We start from the raw sequence: 10769 nt of genomic DNA, 5'->3' as shown, positions 1-10769 counted from the left end.
TACTGTGGAATAATAATCAGATAAAAGGGTTGGTGGTCTTGTCTGTGTTTTCCATGTTCAGTAATTCCAGTGGGTGATCATAGTACGTTTGGGTCCATCGCTCTCCCATCCCCCACCTCCCAGTTGTATTGCCATTGTGACCTTGACTTTTGTTCTTCTTGGTGGTTTAGGGGCCACAAGGACAACTTTGTTCAAAAGCAGTGAGTGTAACAAACGAACTTAAAACCAAACTCCTGCTTTTTCTTTTCTTACTGATTGCCCCTTTCTGCTTTATGACAGAGGTTAATGCAGAGAATGAATCTGCCATGACATTGTTTAAAACCTCCTTTATCCTTGCCTAATTAGGGAGGGATACGTGAAGGGGGGGGGGCTCCTGCGGCTCAACACCTTGTTTCCTAAATGTCAGACTTCATCATTTAGTGAGAGGCATAAAAAGAATCTTGGAGACCCCATTGAAAGCTACTTTGTGCATGATTGCAAAAAACAATAAATGCTATGACTTTGCTGGGAGATAACATTTTCTCTTTATTTAAACATGTATTTGTTGATTTCAAAGCAGTTTACAACTGCATAAAACACAATATCAACAAAGCAAGGAGCCACTGCAACTACAATTAAACCGTGCAAGCAGAGTTCCGTTAAAATCAGCCCATCTCTCTAAATAGCTTGGGTGATAGGCTTGGTGCCTAAATGATGACAAAGAAGCTGCAGGTTAAGAATGTAGGAAGCTGCCTTAGACTGAGTCAGATCATTGGGCCATCCAGCTCAGTATTGTCTACTTTGATTGGCAGGGCCAGATAGGAAACATTCCAAGCCCTGTCTGGAGATGCCATGGGACTTTCATTGTGCAAAGCCAAAACTCTACCACTGAGCAAAGGTCCAGAGGTGTATTTTGCCAAACCGATTGGCCCCCTCAAGGTATGAAAACAATATGGTGGAAAGACCTGGGGAAATCCACAGAACAAAATGAATGGGCTGCAATCTAGGTTTAAAAGCCCCTTAAAATCTAAGTTCTGCCTGAAGGTCTAGAAAAAAACAGTTTGGAGCCAAAACCGATGCTGTCCTAAAAAACAAACAAACAAACAAAAACCCAAACCCTGAACAAAGAAGAGGGGAATGCAAAAGGATTTGTAAACGCTGAAAGTAAAAGACCTAACTCAGTTCTTCCTGCCCTGGGATGAAAGGCTCGCTGGCTGCAGCCAAGATGGTGCCGCCCTCAAAAGAGGCCTCTTCTTCACTGGAGTAAGAAAACAGTAGCAATATTTTAAAAGAAGTATTTGCAGCACAACAATGAGCCATAAAGGAGCTTATTTAAAAATATTTGGAAATAACTAATGGTTCCAGTGGAAACAAAACTGACAGAACTTAAACAGGGCTGCCATTTGTCCGGATTTTCCCAGACACATCCAAGAATCGGGCTGCAAAATGGTGTCCGGGTGGATTTTTGCTGAATCGGCAAAATGTCCAGGGAAACCCAGACGTATGGCAAGTAGGGCAATTAAAAAAAAAAAAAACTTTAAAAATTCTCAAAAAAGCCCTTTGTCCGGATTTTCACTTTTGGGAATATGGCAACCCTAAGTTAACACAAAGCTTGACTCTCACAGAAACAATTGCAGTCACAAAATAATTACCGCATTTTTCCGTGTATAAGACCCAAAAATGAGGTTCAAAATTTAGGCTCGTCTTATACACGGGTAGTATGAGGGGGGACGCGCAATTTTTTTTTGGTGTAAGCCCAAGATTGTAAGCAGGGATTGGCCGCTTGATTGTTGGGTGGGGGGTGTCGAAAATTGCTCACCCGCCAGAACGCAGCACACAACTGCTTGCGTCACTTACAATTGCTGCTTACAATCTTGGGCTCGCACTTCGTTCCAACGGGTGAGCAATTTTCAGCATCTTTCCCCCCCCCCCCAACAATCAAGCGGCCAATCACCACTTAAAACTCAGGCTCACACTTCATTCCGGTGGGTGAGTGATTGTCGGCATTCGCCGCTTGATTTGGGGGGGGGGGGAATCCCGAAAATCGCTCACCCACTGGAACACAGCAGACAACCGCTCGCATCGCAGCTGTGTGATTGCTACCATTAGCCCTCCTGTTTGCCACTGCGGCAGCCAATAGATAGCTGCCCTTGTCGCAGCAAGTGGGAGCGTGATTGGGGGCCACTGGTGGCGACTGGGGAGCTGATAGTTCACCCCCCACAGAGCTACAATTGCCAGCACCTTTAACAAACTATGGTTCTTTGCTTTTAAGTCTATGGTGTGGGTGTGACCTTTCAGTATCTGAAGCCCCACACATGTGTGAGCTTGATTTTTGCAATACAGTGGTACCTTGGTTCTCAAACTTCCATTCTGGAAGTCCGTTCCAAAACCAAGGCATGCTTTCCCATAGAAATTAATGCAAAATGGATCGATCTGTTCCAGACTTTTAAAAACAACCCCTAAAACAGCAGTTTAACATGAATTTTACTATCTAACCAGACCAAATGAAAGCAATAAACAACGTACTGCAGTCACACAATCAATCAATCTATCAATCAATCAGTAGCTGAACTGGGTTCCACACAGTCACAAAAACCAAAAAAGAGCCACAAAAACGTAAAATAAATAGCAAAAACAGACAGACCTTAGTGTAACACTCAAAATGGAAGTGTGGCACTCAAAACCGAGGTGTGGCACTCAAATCGAAAGCATGACAATCAAACTGTCAGCGTAAGACTTAAAATGGAAGTGTGGCACTCAAAACGGAAGTGTGGCAATCAAAATGGAAGCGAAACACTCAAAACGGAAGGGTGGCACTCAAAACGGAGCATGTTCGGCTTCTGAAAAAAGTTTGCAAACTGAAACACTTCCAGGTTTGCAGTGTTTGGGTTCCAATTTGTTTGAGTGCCAAGGCGTTTGAGAACCAAGGTACCACTGTATTCCACCCCTGAGAGGGAGGAATTGTGCAAATCAGGAATCCACACTGACCAGCAAGTGGAGCCTGTAAATATGTGATTTGCCCCTAAGTTGATAATGACAGGGGTTTTCCTTCTGCCATTTTCTAATTATTTGGCAGCAGCCTTGTGAGATGAGACACTCTTGGTATGTTGGCACTCTTTTCAACTGAGAATGAGAACAATGGGCCATGTAATGAATTCTGCCTCCTTGTTTTCTATAAAGCAGCTTCCTCATTCTCCACAAGCCTCCTGTTTCTTTCAGGGATGGGCAATCTGGTTAGCACCAGCAGCGAAAGAAATGAAAAACCAGATCGCTTTGGCAAATTTGAGTGGTTTAGTTAGTGAACATGATTTCTGTCACCCCAGTTTCCTGTCCTTTATTCATTTTATTGATTTATGGCCCAGCCCATCTGAAAGAGAGAGAATGTCAGTAAATGCCTGTAACAGAACACAGCCGTCTTAGCCAGTTTCAGTAGCACCTTCAAGATTTTCTGATAACTTACTTTGGCATTTGTTTTTGAGGACTAGAGTCTGCTTTGTCACAGGTGTTTTGTAAGTTTTATCCTCTATTGGCAGACATTTATGCTTGCTGGATACAGAGGGCAACCCCCCTAAATATTGGGACCCAACACCATAGGAACATAAGACAACCCTGGTGGATCAGGCCAATGGCCCATCTAGTCCATCTTCCTGTTCAGTGGCCAACCAAATGCCTGTGGGAAACCTGCAAGGAGGTCCTGAGCACAAGAACACTCTCCCCTCCTGCAGTTTCTAGCAACTGGAGCACAGACCTCATGGCTAGCGGCCCTCGATTGCCGCCTTCTCCATGAATTTGTCCACTCCTTTCTTAAAGCCATCAGAGTTGGTGGCCATCACTGCCTCTTGTGGGAGCAAATTCCATAGTTTATCTATGTCCTGTGTGAAGACTTTTATCTGCCCTGAATCTTCCAACTTTCAGCTTCTTTGGGTGTTCTAGTGCTAAGGAGGAATGATTGGCTCTATCCACTTGCTCTGTGTCGTGTATAATTTTATAAACATCTATCATGTTGCTTCTTACTCTCCTTTTCTCTAAATGACAAAGTCCCCAATGCTACAACCTTCCTTCATATGGGAGTTGGACTGGTCATGTTGTGTGGATGCCTGATTATTGTCTTCCAAAGCAACTACTTATTAGTAACAATGGAAAGCGTAATGCTGGTGGTCAACAAAAGACTCTCTCAAGGCAAATCTTAAAAAAAAGTAGTATAAACACCAACAATTGGGAAACACTGGCCTGTGAGTGCTCCAATTGGAGAACAGCCTTTACCAAAGGTGTCATGGACTTTGAAGATGCTCGAACTCAGGATGAAAGGGAGAAATGTGCTAAGAGGAAGGCATGCTTGGCAAACCATCACCATGATCAACTCCCACCTGGAAACCTATGTCCCCACTGTGGAAGGATGTGTGGATCCAGAACTGGCCTCTACAGTCTCTTACAGACTCACTGTTAAAACCGTGTTTATGGGAGACAATCTTACTCTGCTACGAGCGGTTGCAGTAGCGGGAGGAGGAGGAGGAGGAGGAGGAGGAGGAGGAGGAGGAGGAGGAGGAGGAGAAGCTCTAGCCCTCTTGATCATTTTGGTTGCCCTTTTCTGAAACTTTCCCAACTCTACCAAATCATATTTGAGGTGATGCCATGAAATAAAATAAAAAACTTGGAGAAATGTCATGGACCGCTAGCATTTCAGGGTCTTTGGGTCCCATTGTTTCCCATACTTCCTCCTCCTCCTCCTCTTCCACCACCACCACTACCCTTGATTCCCAACACACATCTACATCTGCAATTGCATATAAGACTTTGTAAATGTGACAAGGTGTGCTCTAGTGTATGAAAACCTATGCTGCAATCCATTTGTTGGTTTTCCGGGTGCTGCGAGAAAATATTAGCATATCTGCGGGGCTCTTAAAAGTGGGGCAAAAGGCAGTTTTTGCCTCCTTTCACCCCTATTCCAGCATATGTGTTTTTGTCACTCTAGATTAGGGGTGGGGAACCTGTGGCCCTCCGGGTGTTGCTGGACTCCTTGCTCCCATCATCCCTGACCATTGGCCATGCTGGCCACGGCTGATGGTAGGAGAGATCCCAAGAACAGCTGAAGGGCCACAGGTTAGCCGCCCTCTGTTCGAAAGAGCGATGGAAAGTTGGAAGCTGTTACTTAGGCAAGACTAAATGGTTGGACCAAGTGACAAAATCCAAAAGTTTGCTCCTAGATACAGAAGGCTTTCTTAAGAAGCATTATTCATCCCTCACTGCAGTTACTAGATAGACTTAATTTCACCCCCCTACCCCCCTGCAAATGGGCCTCCTGTTCATTCTAAGTGTCATTCGGTCTCAATGCCCTGCCTGTTCTCACCCTTTTGTATTAGCTATTACACATCCTTTCTGTTTAGTCTACAAAATTCTGGGGGCAACCTTTGTGGGGAAGGCAAGATAAAGAGAGATTTGTGAGCTGGCTAAGTGACATTTGGGGTCGTATTGTCTTCCCGGATGAAGTTAAACTACCCATTTAAAGAAGAACTGTTGCCAGGAAAAGAAAAATCTGTTGGAAATGAGAGAACAGTTCTACCAAGAGTGGGAATAACGTCATTAATACCCCAGTGGGTTCTCTCTTCTTTAGTGAACCATGCTAGATCAGGGGGGCAGTTTCAAGTTCTTCTGCTAGTGCAACAGGACTTTTTTGCTCCCTGTCCAACCACCCCCACCCCAGCCCCAGCATCCGCACACCAAATTAGCTCCAGTGAGGTGTCAGGGGAACTCCCAGGACAGTGCACAGCAGAAGAAGAGGAGAGATCATTCCATCTGGGAAGGTGAAACACATTAGAGCTATATTGAATTCCTCCCAGAGTGGCTAACCTATGCCCCCCAGATGTTGTTGGATTCCCAACACCCATTAGCCTTAGCCAGAATGGTCAATGACCAGGTAAGATGGGAGTTGGAGTCCAGGAACATCTGGAGGACGACATCTGGAGGGCCACCCCTGGTTCAGAAGACTGCCTTCTGAAGCTTTTGCATAGTTTCAATAGACGCTTCCACTAGTCTTACCTATGTATGTATTGATCGGCAAGGTTTCTATTCCACTTTTCATTAAACACTTTCGAAGTTGCTTAAAGTTACATAAAAGTTTAAAAAGTTACATTTGATCCAAACAGCAAACTACTAAGGAAATCATGAGGCGGTTTTTAAAAGCAGCAACAGCAGCTGAAAAGTAGAGAAACATACCAAATTCAAAAGCTCAGGAGAATAAGATTGCAATCCTAAACATACTTACTCAGGAGCAAGTCTCACTGAGCACAGTGGGTTGTATCCAATGTAGCACTAAGTTAAAGTCACTCAATGATACATTTGTCCCCACTGTTGAAATGCTTTGCGCTCAAAGAACATTGTTGTGCAAGAGAATGCATAAGCAGATTGCTAGTGAATTTGCTGCACAAATGTTGTTCAGTCGTTCAGTCGTGTCCAACTCTTTGTGACCCCATGGACCAGAGCACGCCAGGCACTCCTGTCTTCCACTGCCTCCCGCAGTTTGGTCAAACTCATGTTGGTAGCTTCAAGAACACTGTCCAACCATCTCATCCTCTGTCGTCCCCTTCTCCTTGTGCCCTCAATCTTTCCCAACATCAGGGTCTTTTTCCAGTGAGTCTTCTCTTCTCATGAGGTGGCCAAAGTATTGGAGCCTCAGCTTCAGGATCTGTCCTTCCAGTGAGCACTCAGGGCTGATTACCTTAAGAATGGATAGGTTTGATCTTCTTTCAGTCCATGGGACTCTCAAGAGTCTCCTCCAGCACTATCATTCAAAAGCATCAATTCTTCAGCGATCAGCCTTCTTTATGGTCCAGCTCTCACTTCCATACATCACTACTGGGAAAACCATAGCTGTAACTATACGGACCTTTGTTGGTTAAGGTGATGTCTCTGACACGATACCCTACACAAATGCAATGCAATGCAATGCAATAGAACAAAAGAACAGCACCCTTCTATCCCTCTCCCCTCTCTCTCCCTCTCTTCCTCCCCCAACTGTATAATATCTAGAACGATAGTGTCCCATACAAAACACAAATGAACTGTGAAAAAGACTCCATAAATCAAAAGTGAAGATGCTATATGCACTTTCCCGTTTATTTGTTTGTTTTGTAGCCAAGAAAATCTCTAATAAAATTATTTTTTAAACAAAAGCATATGTGGGCAGTAGGTTGGCTACTTCTGCTACTGCATCTCATTCCCTGTTCTGCACAGTTGACCTAACTTCACAATGAATCACGACTTGCCTTTGTTTTGTTGGTTTTGTTTTGGCTCTATTTAGAAGCGTGTTGCTCTATTCTGAACACTTCTTCATAGCTGTGACTATTGAGTTTGCACTGTTTGGAAATCAAAGGATAGGTGTTGCATCTCTAGGTTGGAACATCTGCACTGTTGTTTTTTCATGGGGCGGGCACAGATTCAGTCCCTGCTCTCACAAACTTACATAAGTCACTGGAGCTGTCAGAACTGACAGCTGTGCCAACCTGTTCAGTGCTGTGCCTTGTGGTCCCACCCAACAAAAGGAACGAGACACAGCTCTCAATTCTGTATGCGGAAGTCCCTAAGCTCATCTCTGGGAGAACAATGTGTGCCAAAATATTCTGGAACAAAAGTAGACATTTAAGAAAAAGTAGTAATCAGTGCAGCAGGAACGCTTTTCCTCTTCCAGCATGCTTGATTGCAAAAATCCGTAAACCCCAAATGTTCAGTTTAGCAACAATGTGTTAGCGGATCAAGCAAATAGACCTACATAACTGCTGAATGAAATCATGCTGACGTCCCTCATAGCCATAGTGGTTTGTTCTATAGAATGTTTTCCATCACAAGGATCTCAGTTTAATGTCAGAAAACATGACGTCATTGTCTCTGATTCAGAAGGTTGCTCCTATCTTGGCTGTGAAAGACAAAATAATCAGTATTCAAAAATTTAAATTCCCCTGAAAAGAGAGTCTTACACATGCTCATGTTGTGCAAGCTTTTAATGTGCAATATTGCATATCAATGTCTATCACTCCAATAGATGTTGAAAAAGGAAGCATTTCTTTTTATGTAGGACATGTTTCACTACTGCACCTGAAAATATTTAATTTTAGCATGAATGTTAGAAGAATTCTCCATCCTCAACGGAGCCAACAAACTGCGCTTCTGTGGCAGTCACTGTTCTGGGCATGTCACCTCAGAGGACTGTTAATTATGCTCTAAATCTGCACCGGGAATGATCCAAATAGACACAATGCAGGACATGATGATCTGCTCTCAGTTATATACAACAAACAACCGCATTCACAAGCCCATGTTCTCACTCACCCCCCCCCTTATATTTTGAATATTTAATGATCCAAACACACCTTGTGCAGTGATTGGCCACAATCCCCTCCGAAAAAACCACACACACACACACACACATGCACAACCCTGAAATGCAGACATACCTGTAGAAGAAGCTAGATAGAACATCAACTCATGCAGAGACATGGCAAGCAGCCTCCTTTGATAGGGTACTTGGACTCCCACGAGCTTCTGGTTGATTTCTTGTGGCAGACTGAGCAATTCTCTTGTGGCATGCAGTTTGGGGATTTAGCACAGAGCTGCCAATTTATTCTGAACAAAACCAGGCGGTATATTAAATGGTGATAATGATACTGTCATTAAAGACAAAAAACCCTAAGAAGGGAGAGCAGGGATTGGTGGCCTTGAGGTTGCCCATCAACTGCTAGCAGTATCCAGACAAGCCAACTGGTCACAGTCTATCTCCCTATGGTGAGAGATGTATCTCTACTTAGATTTGTAGTAATTACTGCTCAGTTAACACACACAATCTTTCCAAGTATCTGTTCTCATTTGTTCTAATGTTTGGCAATACTTAAGTGGTCACCCGATGTATCAATTGTAACTTGAAAATGAAGGGCACTAGGAGCATAAAAATGGAATTTATTCCCCCTGAGCTCCCTCAATACATAAAACCAAAGAGCAAAGTTGTTGGTGAGGTCTCCTGGAGGCAGCTGCTTCCATGAACCATCCCCCCAAAATGGAACAATAGGTGTGGCATGAGATACACTAATGTGCAGAAGTGTTTATTGCAAGGTAAACCTGCACAAATGTTATTCTCCAAAGCCTCATTAAAAACAAAAAACTGCAGATGCTCGTTCTCTTCTGTTGAGTGAAAAGCCTGGCAAAAGCTTGATGGAGCAAAGGAGGAGACCTCTTTGCGGATGGATCTGCCAGGAAGGGAAAGCAGAAGTCAAGTCCAACAGACAGATAAAGCAGTGATGTCATCCATTTCCTGGAACAAGAGTCAATTCAGCCAACGCATTCCAAGCCCCCGTTGCTCTGCTAGCAAAACAAGAGGACTCCTCTTGGACATCTTTGTGTATCTCACAAAGGAAATTGCACCACTTGAAAATGCAGGTAGCAGGAATGCAGCTGAGTCAAGATTTCAGCAGAGGCTCTGAGTCAAGAGGAAAGAGGGCATGAAACTGGGAGCCTGGTCTCCCAGCATTAAGATAGGAAGGGATCTTAGGCAGCAGATTAGCAACAAGGCATAATATTCTGAGGAAAGTGAAAGTGTCAGGGTCAATAATGACTCAGAAGCTTGAATTCTTGATAACAGTGGGCTGGGATAGGAATCCAGGGCACATCTTAGGACATAGCTTACATGTTGAGTAACCTATTTTTTGCACTAGACTAGAGGCTTGTTTCACAAATTGCATTTGAGCTGCACTCTGTCCATTTCTGAAGTGTAATTTTTTATACTCTTTTTCTAAGTTCGTAACATTGGTTTTATCGTTAGGCGCCACGTTAGGATAATAATAATAATAATAATAATAATAATAATAATAATAATAATAACAATAAACTGAAAGTGGGGCAAAACATGTATTTCATTTTATTCTTCACACAACACATAATTAAACGATGGGATTTGCTCCCAGAAGAAATAGAGGTGGCCACCAACTGTGATGACTTTTAAAAAGGATTAGATAAATTCATGGGGGAGAGGGCTATCAATGGCTCCCAGCCAAAATGGCTTCATTCTTCCTCCACTGAACGGCAGTTGCTGGAAATCACATATGGATAGAAGATGCTGTTGTACTTGGGTCCAGCTTATGGACTTCTATTATACATCTGGATGGCCACTGTGAGAACAAGATATGGACAAATATGAGCTTTCAGCCTGACCCAGCAAGGCTTTTATTACAGAATCATAGAGATAGAAGGGACTATGAGGGCCATCCAGTGGCGGAGCTTCATGCTCTGGCACCGGGGGTGGGAAGCAGGCGGGGGTGGGGCTAGCGCACATTCTGGGGGCAGGGCACACCACCCACAGGGGTGGGGCACGCTTCCCGCAGGGGCGTGGTGTGCGTTCTGGGGGCGTGGTGCACCGAGATGGAACCCTATCGGGATCCTGCTGCCCGGGGCGCCCTGCCCGCTACGCCCCGCCCTTCCTACGCCAGTAGGGCCATCTAGTCCAACCCATGCAATGCAATCTTTTGCCCAATGTGGGGCTCGAACCCATGACCCTGAGATTAAGAGTCTCATGCTCTACCGACTGAGCTATCTCAGCTCTGCATGTTATTATGTTCTTATTCAAACAGGTGTACTGTGTTGGTCCAAACCACAGTTCCTTGTATATTGGTTCAAACCACCCCCCAAGGACTGGAGCTTACTTCTCTATACTCTCTGATTGCTTCCTGTGAATTTCTGGGCATAATTAAATGCTGGTTTGAAACTTTAATTCCCCCTGATTTAATTGCAACTTATCCCAACATCTGTTG

At 44.1% G+C, this 10769-nt stretch overlaps 1 non-coding gene across 1 annotated transcript; it reads right to left on the bottom strand.

The window, feature by feature from the left end:
• Positions 1–10485: 10485 nt before the first annotated feature.
• TRNAK-CUU lies at positions 10486–10558 on the bottom strand. Its single transcript has one exon. It is a non-coding gene; the product is annotated as a tRNA-Lys (tRNA).
• Positions 10559–10769: the final 211 nt, after the last annotated feature.

Source organism: Lacerta agilis, chromosome 13 (genome assembly GCF_009819535.1).
Source record: "Lacerta agilis isolate rLacAgi1 chromosome 13, rLacAgi1.pri, whole genome shotgun sequence".
Taxonomy (NCBI): Eukaryota; Metazoa; Chordata; class Lepidosauria; order Squamata; family Lacertidae; genus Lacerta; species Lacerta agilis.
This window is presented reverse-complemented; position numbering and strand designations above follow the sequence as displayed.